We start from the raw sequence: 14055 nt of genomic DNA, 5'->3' as shown, positions 1-14055 counted from the left end.
AAACTGATTTTCTCTCCGTAATCTTCCAGTATTGCTTAGCACCCAAATCTCTAATATTTTAAGAAGATTATTTCATTTATAATTGATTGAGTGTATTTGCCAGTTTGCTACTTCAAAGATGTTGTGCTTTAAGGGGTTCAGGTAGAGCATTACTAAGTTTCCACCCCTTACCCCGCAATCCGAAAAAAGAGGAAGAAAATTTTTGCATCTTGCCTGACACTTGATGCTTTTTTTTTTCTTTTTGCTTTTTTAAAATATTATTGGTATTATTTACATTGTCAGCATGCTGAATAGCTAAAAAAGGAATCTCCAGAGATGAAAGGCAAATGGAGCTGTCTCCAGCTGCAGGCTCGGGCCATTGCAGGGAGCAGTTTGATGAGCAGTGATTGCAGGCACTCCAGCAGCACCACATCTCCTTGTGCACCAGCCTTCCCTCCCAGGGCCCGGCTGCCCACCTCGCTGTTCTCACTGCCAAAGGCACTGGAGAACGGCTAGCAGTTAAAATATGTTTTATTTTTATTTTTTGCCTTTGAATGGACAGGGTGTTTCCAGCCATATCTGCTCCCTGGGGTTGTTCTCTGCATGGAGACAGAATGCACAACACTGTGGGGAAGAAAGGGGCAGGAGAAATGGGTGTGGGCAAAGGGAATTCCTGAACCACATTGCTGCTGGGAGCTGTCCTCATCCAGCTCAGGACTGGGCCATGCTAGCTGCTGCCTGTTGGTGAATGGCCTCCATCACTCAGTGCTGGGTGTTGCCGTGCAGAGTGCTGAGAAAGGGGTTGAGAGAGGGGAGAGGGGTGCAATGGGCAATATTTACTGAGGGCAAAGGCAGTAGGACATCTGCAAGCAGAGCTGTGGAAGGAAAGAGCCCATTTAATGCGCTGCCACTCCCCACCACAAACCAAGAAACCTCAGAAATAAGGGGGGAGATTTCCCCATCCCCAGCCCTGCTCTGCTCTTCATTCTTTGTCACCTGTGAACTAGCGAGGAGATGCACGGCACAATGCTCAAAGGAAAGCTCTGAGCCCTCTTTTAGGGCTGGCAGAGTCTTAGTGATGCTCTGTCACAGTCATTTCGGGAATGGAGCAGCTATCAACTAACAAGAATGAATTTCAAGGCTGATCACCTGCAAGCCAGGGATAATGGGAGGTCTGCACAATCAAACACGTCTCCTGTTATAGTAAAACAAGCAACACTTGAAAAAGACATGGAAACAGGCTTCTTTAAATCCAATTCAGGGATTTGGAATCCCCACTAAACGCTTAATTAATTTTTGATTAGCTGAGAACCCATTAAACAGACTGATTCTTCTAGCTTTATAAGTAACGGCAGCATGCTGCTTTAATTAAATTAATACTAAGAGATGTTCATTTTCAAATCCTTATGTTGGTTATTTGAGAAAAAATCATTTCATTCCCTTCCCTAAGAGGTTTACCATGTTCTTTTATCCCAAGGCAGTATCTCTTCCCATTCTGTTTGTATTGCCTTTGGCTTGCCTGGAGCCAGGCCCTGAATTTGTTCTGCCCAAGGGACATGGGGCTCACCCAGAAGTTTAGGACCAGGAACCTCACATTCCTATAGGGGTTCACCATATGGGTATGAGCAGTCTGAGTGTTTGGGGTCTCACAGCCACTCTTCCCATGGAGTTACCACTGGCTATTTCCTGTGTCAGGTACTGGACATGAATCCTGGTTCTTCTTCCACAGCACAGCAAGCAGCTGTGAATTATCACCTCCTCTTCTGAGGGTCAGAGCCTGCCCAGGTCTCTGCTGTGACTACACCATGTACCAGAGAACATGCCATGGCTTGTTCACTCCTGGTTTTCAAGCCCCTATGGATTTCTCTGTTTCCCAGTGGAAGTCAGAGTTGCTGTCCATCCTTGTTTTCTTCCCCAGTGACCAATACTTTCCTGTGTGTGCTGGATTCTCTGGTGATGGGAGGGGTGCAGTCAGGCCTTTCCTTGAGGATGGAGATGTGAAATGAACACATGTTCCTTCCCTAATTACACCCAGGTAGCACTGGGTGTGATTAGGGAAGGAACATGGACTCACCCTTAAAGCAACTCTTTGTACGGGAGGATTCAAAATCTCCCCTCTGCCTTTTCTTCCTCCCCCAGCAAGATCTGAAACTGAAATTTGCAGCCTTCTCCCAATGCCATAATGGGTGAAAACTGCTCCCTGCTCCTTTCAGGGCCAGCATGTTGAAATTGGCAGCTTGGGGCTCTCCTTGCTTCAGTCCTGGGTCCTGCCCAAACCTCTGAGCCATCCACCAGTCTGAGACCAATATGAGCCTCTGAGGTCCTTGGCTGTGCTGAGCAGGGTCCATGAGCACCCAGGGGATTTCCATATCTATTTATTTATGCAGATGCACTGTGCCCAGCTCAGAGACCTCCAGCCACACAAATCCCCTATGACGACATCACTTCCATGACGTTGCTGAACAGTTTGCATTGATCATGATCCCCTAAGTGGGAATCCTTCCCTGTCGTCTGAGGGTTGGGATTATTTTTTTCCTTTTTAAGCTTCTTCCATTTGGCAAAAGAAGAACTTTTGCAAAAGTGGCTCACAAGAGCCCACTGCTCGGGTGAACCACTTGGGAATAACACCAGGCTCGGTACAGGTGTGATTTTCCTTACACCATCTCCATGATGTTCTGGCTTGGTGTCCATCCCTCACTCTGGGCATGTCTGGATTAAGCAGAAAACTTGTTTCACTCCTTGCACTGTTTGTCCCAACAAATGAAGGGTGAAACTGGGCTTTCAAGCCACCAGTGACCCCTTCACTACTGCAGAGCTTGGATGTCACCCAGATGCCAGCTGCAGAAGCATGCTGGGGTGGTCCCTGAGGATTTAATCAGCTACTGCTGCCATTACACAGGATCTGGGGAGGCGGGTTGGAGAGCAGCTCACCCCCTCATACCTTCACCCTCCTGCTAAGCTCCCCTTGCCTCCCCTCTCGCACTGCCCAGTCCTTGTTAGGAGCTGTCGGAGGCAGCTGGCTGCTCGTGCATTAAATTAGCAGATGTTGCTGCTACACAACATTAAGCACAACAATACTGTTAATGTGCCCTCCCGAGCCCTCTGCCTCCTCCTCACCGGGCCTCGCCAGACACAGCCTCTCCGGAGGCAGATTAATTTCAACTCTCTGGATCATAATAAATTAATTTTTATTAGAAAAGGCAGCAGGGGGGTGGGGGGGTTCAGGACTGATCTCCTGAGCTGAAGAGATTTAAGCCAGCTGTCGACCGTCTCCTGGCATTTGGGTTAGGAAGTAAATACACAAGGAGGGGATTTTTACAAAACACCCATCAGCCCTCCTTGCTGGGAGGAGTGTGAGAGAGGCTTGGAGGTAAGGGAGGAAAACCTGTACTGTGGGGTTAATGCTGTACAGAGTCCAGGGCTAAACAAACTGGAAGGGAGATATTTTCATTCTTACTCATGGGGAACACTTCCATCATGTTACCCTGACAACAACCCTCCCTAGGTGAGAGGCTGTGAGGTTCCACAACGAGTCCCCACACCCCCACAAGCCCTCCTTTGCTAAGCAGCCTCTCTCCCAAGATGCTCACTGGAACAGGATTTACCAGCTTTGCATTGTCACCACTTCCAGAGGAACGTGCCACAGTCCTGGCAGTGCCTGGAGCATCCCCACCCCATCCCCAACACCTGCTCCGTGCCCAACCCAGCTTCCCAGCCACAGCCAGGCAGCAGATGGCTGGGAGCTGACTTTAGTACCACAGAGTTTCTGAGCAGAGGAGATTTTGACGGTTCAGCCTCGTTGCCTTGGATGCTGAAGGCTCACAGCTCCTTCTGGCTTAAGTCGGGGCTGTCTGTACTCAGCACTTATGAAAATCAGCCCTGGGTCTTTGCTCAGATTAACAATCAGTGGGAAGCCCAGATCTCAATTTATCAGTGGGGAGTGCATTGCCCATCGTGGATTTGGAGGATGTGGGAGTTGGGCTGTGGCTGGCCACCCCTTGCTTCACTACTTGGAGCTGGTAGTTTTGGTATCACCCAAAATAATTGCTGAAGAATCTGGACTCTGGCAGGGTGGTGGACAGGAATGTGTTATCTATTAGTGCTGGGTTAAATGGCAGTGACATTTCCACTGGTCATTTCAAAGGGCAATAAATGCAGCCAATCTCTGTGCAAGGGCTGATCCCTCGCAGCATCCTGGCTCCAGCTGTGGCCAGCAGTGAACACTGATGAAGGAATGTCACACCACAAACTCACAGTGATCCTTCACCAGAACAGCCTCCCAAGCCCCAGATGTGTGGCTGAGGGACTTTCCAATGTAACCAAAACTAATTTCTTTCCTTGATTAATTTCTCCATTTGCCTTTGATCATTCACAACATCCAGTGATGAGAAGCTCTATAGACTAAACAGGCTTTGTGTGAAAAATTCTTTTTCCTTTTCCAGCTGGTCTGCAAGTTTCAGCTGCTGCCTTCCAGTTCTCCTAGAAGGAGGAATGGTGAATAGCTATTTTCTGTTGGCTTTTTTCAGTTCATTTTATCTTTATCACTTCCTCATCAATTATTTCTTTTCCAGAGATAAGAAAACCCTGTCACTGAAACTGTTTCTTATACACTGTTCTATGCTCTGTTGGTAGTTGGCCCAAATATTAATAAACCTCCTGGATGTTCAACTGGTCTCTCTGCTTTGATGAAAAATTCTGTATTTTTGGTTGTGTTACTGTGGTATTATCTTGCAGTGTGAGAGCAATAAAAAAATCTGCCCTACTCGCCTGTATTTTTCTTCCCCATCATGACACGATCTAGGTTAATAATAGCTCACAGTCATGGAGAAGGGTTCATTTTTTTACGTGTAGCCATTTGATTTCTTAGTTCCCAGCCCATACATGGTGGAGAACTGCAGCGAGGCTAAGAGGGGGAAGAGCTTTCAGTGCAGAATGGTGAAAGCACATCTCTAATCCAGGGCTAGAGTTTGGGGGCTGTTTAGGCTGGAGCATGGATTTCAGCACCAGCTGAGGTGCTCCTGGCTCAGGACACAGCAGTCCTTGGGCAGAGAGGTGCCCCTGCACCTGCCAGAGGCTTTTGGAGCTGCTGGGGTGCATCATGTGCGTCCTGAGCCCCTGAGCATCTCCTTCACCGCTTTACAGACTCTGCCAACACCTGAAGCTGTCACCCCACATACTTCTCCTGAACTTCCCTTTGATGAGAGGTCTTGGGGAAAGCAAACCGGAGCGGGCGAGTGCAGGGGATGGAAAGGAAAGTGGTGCTTGTGATAACACGAGATCAGGTTTCACCGAGTCCTTTTTCAAACACCAATTGAAAACCCCTCCCGCCCCTTGACAAGTTTCCAAAATCCTCTTTATTTCCCGGATCTACCCATGGCCCTTGAGTAGGGAGAAGAGGCTGTGAAATGAAAGACCTGTTTGCTCTGTGAAAGGGCTTGACAATGTGTTGAGAGAAAGTGATACTGCCTTCAGAGCATTCAGAAAGGCGTCCATTTATCTCTCCCTTTTCTCTTTTCACCCGTTCTTCTTCTAAGGAATCTCTGGTTGTAATCCCTCTCTGGGATTTTTCACAGTAGTCTGATAATGTTAATATTTATCCTGGCTCAGAGATGAACTGACAGCATTGTGTTCTCTCCTCTCCCGTTTTATCTCTATCTATCAGGTGTTCTCTATGGCTTTACCTTCATCAACACTCAGCTTGGTGCAGTGACAGGGGAAATCACCCTCCATCACCCTCCACCTCTCTCACCTCCGGTGGTTTGTTTACTCTGTTTGGTTTTAATATCTTATTAAAAGTCTAAAGATTTTAAGTCTAGAAGCAGTTATAAGTGGTCAAGGTGTTTGGGGGTTCTGAGGGTAATTCTCAGACTAGTCCTTGCCCTGTACTAAAAAGCTGATTGCAGATTTTGGCAGAGGCGTTGTGGGGACATAGAGGCAGATTTTTTTCGCCAGGATTTCAGTTCTGGAAGAAAAGGACCCACGAAGAGGTGGAGTTTCCTTCTACTGATGGTCAGTGTCCTGGAGCCTGACCATATAGGTCAGTGAAGGGTTTGTGCTGCCCTTGGAAGGGATGCTTGTGGAATAGCAACAGCCAGACATCATTTGTCATGGAAAACAGTCAGAATCTCTCTCTCTGGGGGTATAGCACCAACAAGTGGAAAAGGGCAACAGTGAAGTTTCTTTGTATGGAATTAGTGCCTGCCAATACTGGTTGAACATTTGTATTTGTCTTAAAAACCTCCTGCCTGGGAGTCAGATGAATACAGGGAGATCCTGGTTTGCATTTGTGTAAAAATGAGTTTATCTATGTTGTGTGTGCCAAGTACAGCCAAGAAACAAGTAAGAAAGTATCTAAACTATCTTCAAAACTCTGTAGTGGCTAAAGTAATCCTGCACTTGCTATGAAGAACCTGACTGAAAAAAATGGGAATGTTTGCAGCTGGCTGCAGCTCCCCAGTGACCTCTACAGTACCAATAATCCACCCTTATACAGGCATGAGGATGATGTGGGAGTGGGCAATGTCCCTGAGGCCACCCACAAGAGGATAAATACCCAAAGTAACTTATTTCATCTCAAACTTTATTGATGCAGTGAGTAACCCCCGTGGAGACCATAGGTAAGGGTTTGCTGGTAATAAAGCTTTGGAGCTATTTTCTCTAATTTATTGCTGTGGGATTAGATTGAGCAATGTGTGAAGTTGCATTGAACAGGTGGAGCACCAGTTTGTGTGGAGAATGGTTTTACATGCAAACACACCATCCTTCTAGGACCAAAGGTTTCTTATCAGTTGTACTCTATCCAGAGCTGAGCTCATTTTAGTCTTCCAAACCTTCTCCTATATGATAAGACTGACCTCACATCTCCTCCAAAGTGCTATTTCTCCTGTAAGGAAGCTACAGATTACATAATTCATGTTATTTTATTCATCTCTCACCTTCAGTGGCAAAGGAGAAAGAGTTTGAAGAACATGAAAGTGTTATGAAGGTTTTCCCACCAACAACACAAGAGGTAATTAAGACTGATGAGGGTTTTATTCCAAAAGCTGAATTCTTTCATCAACAAATCCTAGGATTTTTCCTTCTTTCATATACAATCAGTCTTGAATATCTGTTTACCCCTATTAAAAAACCCAATTCTCTGTTGATCACCAGGTTTCTACAGGATAGGCAGGAAGTTCAGCAGCATCTGCATTCATAAAAAAAGGGAATGTGAAACTACATTGCAGTTGCAGTGAGGCCAGATCCAGCAGCAGCAATAGAGGTGGTGGGGTGTGATCAGTAATTTTTTGCCATGGGAGCATCCAAATTCCCAGTGCTGGCTACTCCAAAGTCCCCCATTTTGGCAAGCTTTTAAAACTATGCTTATCACAAAGATGAAAGAGTACAAAATCCTCAGAACAATCAAGAATTTTTTGTTATGTAAGGAGTTCACAGTAAACACTAGCTTGTCACTGGATGACTGGTAATTATTACCAGTCATGTTAATAGAGACTCAGCTTATTTTCACACTCTCATCCCAAGTATGGATTCACACCTGACCTGCTTTTTTACACCAAATTTCTGATTTCTGGCTGTGAGTACCCCACAGGCCGTTGAGCTGTGTTTTCTCACAGTCTGGTCAAACTGAGCAAGAAGTTTTTGATGTGGCTGCTCATTTCTCAGTGGCACAAACTGACAGGGTGGCTGAGCAGAACATCTGGAGATGGGAATGCCCAGGGTGGTCCTGAGAAGCCTTTCTCTCTCTTCTGCACCAGGAGCACTGGATCAGGCCTTCCCAAACTGAGACAGAATAGAATCCGACCAGGAACATCAAAAGGAACAAATATTTAAGGAAGGCTGAAAATATCAATAGCTCAAAGATCAGAGCTTCTCTTTTGTGATCTGTGCTGAAAGCAGCATAGAAAATTCAATTCAGAAGAAAATTCAAATCCTTACAATCAACAGTGCCCTGCAGACTGACAAATGTGTGTTACTTCACATGTCAGCACACCCATGTGAGTGCTCCCTAGCTCCCCATGAAATCACTGGGTCATGTAGAAGAGTATTATTACTCTCTGCACAGATTCCACCAGGCTGCAGCAGGCTTGACCTAGGAAATCTCTGCTACCAAATGGCACCACAGCTGCATGCTAGGAAGTGCTAATCCTGCACTGCTCCAAAGGAAAGAAAAATACATATGGTAATGCCACAGCATTAAATTCATGTGCTCGTTAATTAGAATTAATTAATTCTTACGTTGTGCCCCAGACATGGCCACTCCACTGCCTTTGGAGCTCCTCCCATCACCTGACCTGGCTCCTCTGAGTGAATCTCCTCAGTTAAACCAATGGAGCTTTCCCCAGCTCTTCCACTGGCTCTGCAAAATATATGCAGATTTATACAAGCACACACTAAATACTCTGGGGGAAGGAGTAAAATAGACATTAATCAGATATTAAAGGACATGTGAGACAGGGAGAAATGTACATTTGGGCATAGTTTGGGGCTGGTTTTGAATGTTATGTATACATATATACAATTACTGTGTGTACATATGTGTTACTGTTCTGTTTTAAACAACTGGATTGGATAGGATAAGAAGAGGAAGAGGCAGGAGTTAAATACCCAATAACACGAATGTTAGAGAACTGTGGCTAATTTGCAAATGGATACCTCATGGAAACACGCTTCCTCTAATCTGTGTTGCTTTAAAAAGGAAAAAAAAAAGAGAGGAGGAGGAGGTTGGGGTTAGTAAGCTATCTGACAGTCTGAGCAGCTCATCTGCTTGCAGGGATTGGGCTGGGAGCAGATATTCCCAAGTGCCTCGAGTATCAAGTACATTGGATGTGGCTGTTGAGCAGAGGGGCGAGGTGCTGCCTTCCCTTCCCCGGGGTGGTTCCCACTGGAGGCAGGGACCTCCCGATGGAGCAAGGAGGGAGGGTTGGGTGGCAGTGACAGGGACAGGGACAGCTCTGCACTGTGTGTTTACACCAGAGCCTGGCCTTTCCCCTGCCTGTGCTCCTTGTAATTTCTGGAAATCAGAAATAAGCTGATGTGATTAGAGAAGTACAGATCTGGCTTAGTGCTCTTCAAGCTTAAAAAGGTGTTAAAGACATGACAAATTACAAATACAGAACTAATGGAGATCCTAAATAAGTACGGTTACCTAATTCCTTTACACCGAGAGACAAAAATGAAGGGTGGCATTACTGTGATTGATGGACAGATAGCAGCCTGGCCAGGGAGAAATAGCTGAGAGCTGAGGCACATCAAAAACCATTTTACACCCAGCCCAGCCTTGATCTGGGCAAGGAGGGACGAGTTTTTGCTGGCTCTTAGCTTTGTTGATGGTTTGATACTGGTGACCCAGTGGAAACTGAGTTTTTGTGGCTTTGCATCTCCTCGGGGAGGGGCCAGGCTTGGTTTTCTTTGGGTTACACTTTTTCTTTGTCCTTTTTATTTTCCTTTCCTTTTTTTCAATGCAATCTCAAAGTCATCTTGCATTAATTAGCCGTCATCTTAACGACACTGTTGCATGTTAGACGAAGAGATCTCAGAATTCAAATAAGACTTGACCCTAAGAGGGACCAGCTCCCTGGCTTTTTCTTCTCATCTCCTTAAATCTAAAAATTGCTAAGTGATCTCTGAGGCTCAGGCTTTCCTCGGAGATTAGTGTAAGAAAAGCCCCAACATCTGCAAAAGTGACTGCTTTTGACAACCGTACAGATATCTTAAAGAGCAGGAATTTCCCTAATAAAACCCCTTAAAATAAGTCTTCTTAAGATTTCTTAATGCCACAGTGATCAGTTTGCATGTTTCAGAAATTCAAGAATTTTTTATCTGCTTTGGAAAGTTATGAAAAAAAAATGAAGCAGGTTTATTTAAAGGGGAGAAGTATTTGAGATGCAGGAGAGACGGGGTAGAAAAGCTTAGGAACTGGTGATAAAACCATAAATTGTATAGCTCAGGGAATTTGTGGACTGACTAAAAATGACAAAGCAAAGCAGCCCAAGTTGGTCATCAGAATAATAACAAAGAGGACTTTTACCAAGGGAAAAGAAAAAAAGAAAAAAAGAAAAAAAGAAAAAAAGCACGTGGACCCTGTGGCATTCCATAGGCAATTTAAATAGCTTAATTCGGCATTGTTGTGATAGCCATATGCCTGATAGCCTCTGGGCCAGATCCTCTGCTGGTGTAAAGCCGAGCCTTTTCCACCTATTCAGCAAAGCATCCCTGCTAAAGACGGCGTTTAGGCATCTGCTGAAATGTGAGTTCTTAGATCCCAACAAAGACACTGGGAGTGCAGCACCCGAGGAAGCTGCCCTGGCACATGGACATGTGTGTCAGTGTATCCTGCAGCTGGGGCATCTGCCCCTCACCCAAATTTGCCACCTATTTCTGACCTCTTGGGTGCTGGCACAAAAGGCTGGGCTGGCTGTGGGATCCCAAAGCACAGAGAGATGTTGTGGATGTCTCTGTAGGCTTCTGGGGCTTGATCCTGCCCCCTTTCCCCCCTGGAGCAAGCACATGGATCTGCAGCGTGTGGCAGGTGGGGTGCAGGGTGCTGTGTGTGCACACTGGGCTGGGCTGGGCTGGGCTGCTGATGCTTCCAGGGGTAAAATTCATCCCTGGGTTACCTCTGCTCAGCAGATCTGCAGCTGGGCTGAGCGTGGCAGGGAGATCAAGCAGAGCCATCAGCATCTGTGTGTGCAGGGCCTGTGGGGACAGCATCCACACCAGCAGCCTGCAGGATGGATCCCTGAACTGAGTTTCAGTAGAAAAGTCCCACTGGGGGCAGGATTACTAGAAAATTTGGAGGAGAGTTTTTGGTCAGGTCCTTTTATTTTTTTTGCCAGTTGGTGGGTCTCCAATGGGGACAGAAATGTAGTTGTCTGAATTTCTGAGGCCTTTGTGCTTGCCTGCTCATGTACTTCATCCCCATAAAAATGAGTAGGTTTCAGCACTGGATGTTCCCATTTAACATTTTGTTTACTTCCATTTTGATTTCATGTTCTAGAAGGATCCAAAGGAATCCAGGCAAGGCATGAGCATTCACCCTGGTGATTTCTGTAGCAGCAAGTGGGAAGGATAAAATGGAATTTTATCAGGGATAGACTATACAGGGATACAGGTTTGATTTGCACAGGGAGGATGCTGATGATCTGTGTCTGCTGGTCCACAAGCCCATGATTGACAAGGTGGAGGAACTATTGGGGTACAGCACAGATTTTTGTGCAAGATGGATGGATGTAGGTGCAGGATATTTGTTGGGGATATATCCCATTCACCCCATGTGCTGTGGGGCAACATAGGGCAGCAGGAACCAGCACATGAAACCCCACACAGGTATTTTTCCTCCTCCTTTCCCTTTATGGGACACTTTCCAGCTGTACCTCAGAGCAGAGTGACATACTGGAATTACAGAATAACCCACTGAAACCAAGAAATCTGGTGCATGGCCAGCCCTAGCAAAGGTGGAGCAGGAAACAGATCAGGGATTAGAGCCACGAAGGGACATAGGTTCACAATTACCATGTTAAGCCCTTCAGTCCAGCTGTAAAGCCTCCCAACCACCACCCAGCTCCTGCTTGACCTTGGGTGCCCCTTAAATCTTTTTGGTGTGCTGGTTTGCAATGCTGAAATGCCCAGGTGCTGAGAGATGGGCTGCTCCTGGGAGCACCCCTGTCATGGCTTGGCTGAGCAGCTCAGGGCCCCTTATCTGCTCCTTGAGGGGTTTCTTTCTCAGCCTTCCTCACCCACGAAGGGCAGCTGAGGAGAGCTCCCAAAGACCCAAACAAAGTGCAAACAGTGATGGTGGTGGTAGGGAGCAGAGAGGGGGGTAGAAAACCTCGTGGCTGCCATTTTTATCCTCTTTATTTGTGTGTCTTTGCTCTGGTCCAGCAAATTGGCAAACAATTTTAAGAAGCGCTATTGGTTAGAATAGAGAATATTTCATTTGGATGAGACCTACAATGACCATTTAGTCCAACTGCCCAACCACTTCAGGGCTGACTACAATTTAAAACAAATCCCAGAGTTAAGGTTATCCTAGAGCTGAATACTTGAGTGCCTGTTGGTGGAAGCTATTGGGTCAAACCCCTTCAGACAGGGGCGTAAATAAATACCTTGAGGGAGTGTAATGTGATGTTGTGGGATCAGCCTTAGGATTCTGAAATATTTACTTGAAAGCTTGTTATTTTTTCTTACAAAATGTGAGGCTTTGGGGTTTTTTTGTGTGACTCTGTTTTGGTTTCGTTGGGGTTTTTTTTGCTTGGTTTGGTTTGTTGGTTTTTTAAGAAGGAAAGCAGGACATTTTTTTAATGGAAGCATCTCAGATTGCAAACCTCAGAGGGGAAAACCAGATCTGGCAAATTCACCTCTCAACCTCCCTGTGTCTCCATTTCTTCACCTGTGAAATGGGCACCAGATTGCTTAGACTGCCTCTTCCAATGTGCCCCTGCACTGTAGGCTCCAGTGTGACATGGAAGGTGCAAATTAAGACTCAGATGTCTCATCCCTATGCAGCAGTATCAAAAATACTGCTCTGAGTGAGAAAAAATTGTGCCACCATAAGGGGAGTTTTATTTAGGACACTGCAGATCCGGATTTGCTGCCAGCAGCCTAAAACTAACAAGAACTTGGAGTGGGGAAAAAAAATCCTTTCTGGTTTTATATCTCAATCAAGAAGAACTGTCCTTTTTAATTCAAACGCCGGGGTCTAGAGTTGTTTTCCCTGCAGATGCCTCGTTGTATTGGGAATATCAGGAGCTGCCAATTGCAATAACAGTTTCTAATTCCAAATTAATTCAGTGTAAATGAACTGTCAAGAGAAGATTGATTTGTTTTGGTAATTGCCCTGATGCAGGCTGCTGGGTGACAGCAGGAAAGAGCAAAGAAGGGAGCTTTGGCAGGTCTGGCTGAGCCTAAGGGTGGATTGAGGAGACGGAGACCTAGCTGCAAATATCATCTGTCAGGACCACTGCTGAGCCTGATGCTTTTTTCCAGCCTTCAACTCTGTCTTCAGGAATGAAGCCAGCACTGCAAAGCACTCCTTGAGTTGAAGACATTGCTGTGTTAGGCAATTAGCAAAGGGGAGATAAAAAGAGAGCCCCTCCATTGGAAGGTCTGCTCGTGGTCCTGCCCCCACCTCTGCTGAGCCCTCACCTCCTCTGTGGTGGACAGGTGACAGTGTCACTCTGCTACAGAGGGCCAGGTGAAGGCCTGAAAGGGTGTGATGGGCCTCAAGGGACATTTCACACTGCCTGAGACCAGTGGAAGAAATGTGGATCCCTGAGCAGCTCCATGGGGATGTGTCTGATGTGCTGAGGACGCTCAAGGGCTTCACTTGCCACCACAGCGTGAGGAGTGATCCATCCACAGACCTGCAGCAAGCCCATGCTGATGCTGTAGGGCAGACCCTAACAAGGTATTTCAGCAGGAAAATTCAATGTTACACTCCCAGCAGTGAGGGAAAAGGCTGAACAACCCAGCACATCAGGAACCAACACTGACTGTAACTCAAAACCGGACTCTGGAGGGGAGGCCTGTGGCAATGGCTGGTCCAGCAATGTGTATGTAGGTGCCTCAAAAGGAGCAGTGAGCATGTGATTTTTAATCCATATTACAGATAAATTTATGAACTTAAAAACAACTCCATAGATAGAGTATTCAGGCTGTTACTGCAGTCTGTAAAACAGCAAGGCAAGAAAACTCCCAGAGCAAATGACACAGTAAACTCCTAAATGTTAATGAAGTTGCCTGCTAAAGAACTGCCAAACAAACTAGCTTTTGCTTGCTGTATTTTTGGGGTTTGTTTTTGTGCATGTGCTTAAATTCCCTGATCAATACAGGTGCTGTGTGACTGAATTGCTAATGGAGTCTGTAGATTAGTTTATCAATAGCATTTAAATACTTTTCACACTTGCAGTAGATTTTGAATTATTTATTTGTTTCTGGTCAATTGCTTATGATCTCATTAGCATTTGTCTGTAAAGTGATACTAGACATGCTGGAATACTTTAAAGATTTCATGGCTCTGCAACTTTGTCTGAGAGAAGGAGGTGTCAGGGCTTAAACTCACAAAATCCTACCACAGTC

The sequence above is a fragment of the Camarhynchus parvulus genome, chromosome 8, assembly GCF_901933205.1.
Source record: "Camarhynchus parvulus chromosome 8, STF_HiC, whole genome shotgun sequence".
Taxonomy (NCBI): domain Eukaryota; kingdom Metazoa; phylum Chordata; class Aves; order Passeriformes; family Thraupidae; genus Camarhynchus; species Camarhynchus parvulus.
The sequence above is the reverse complement of the archived record's forward strand: the minus strand, read 5'-3'. Positions refer to the sequence as shown.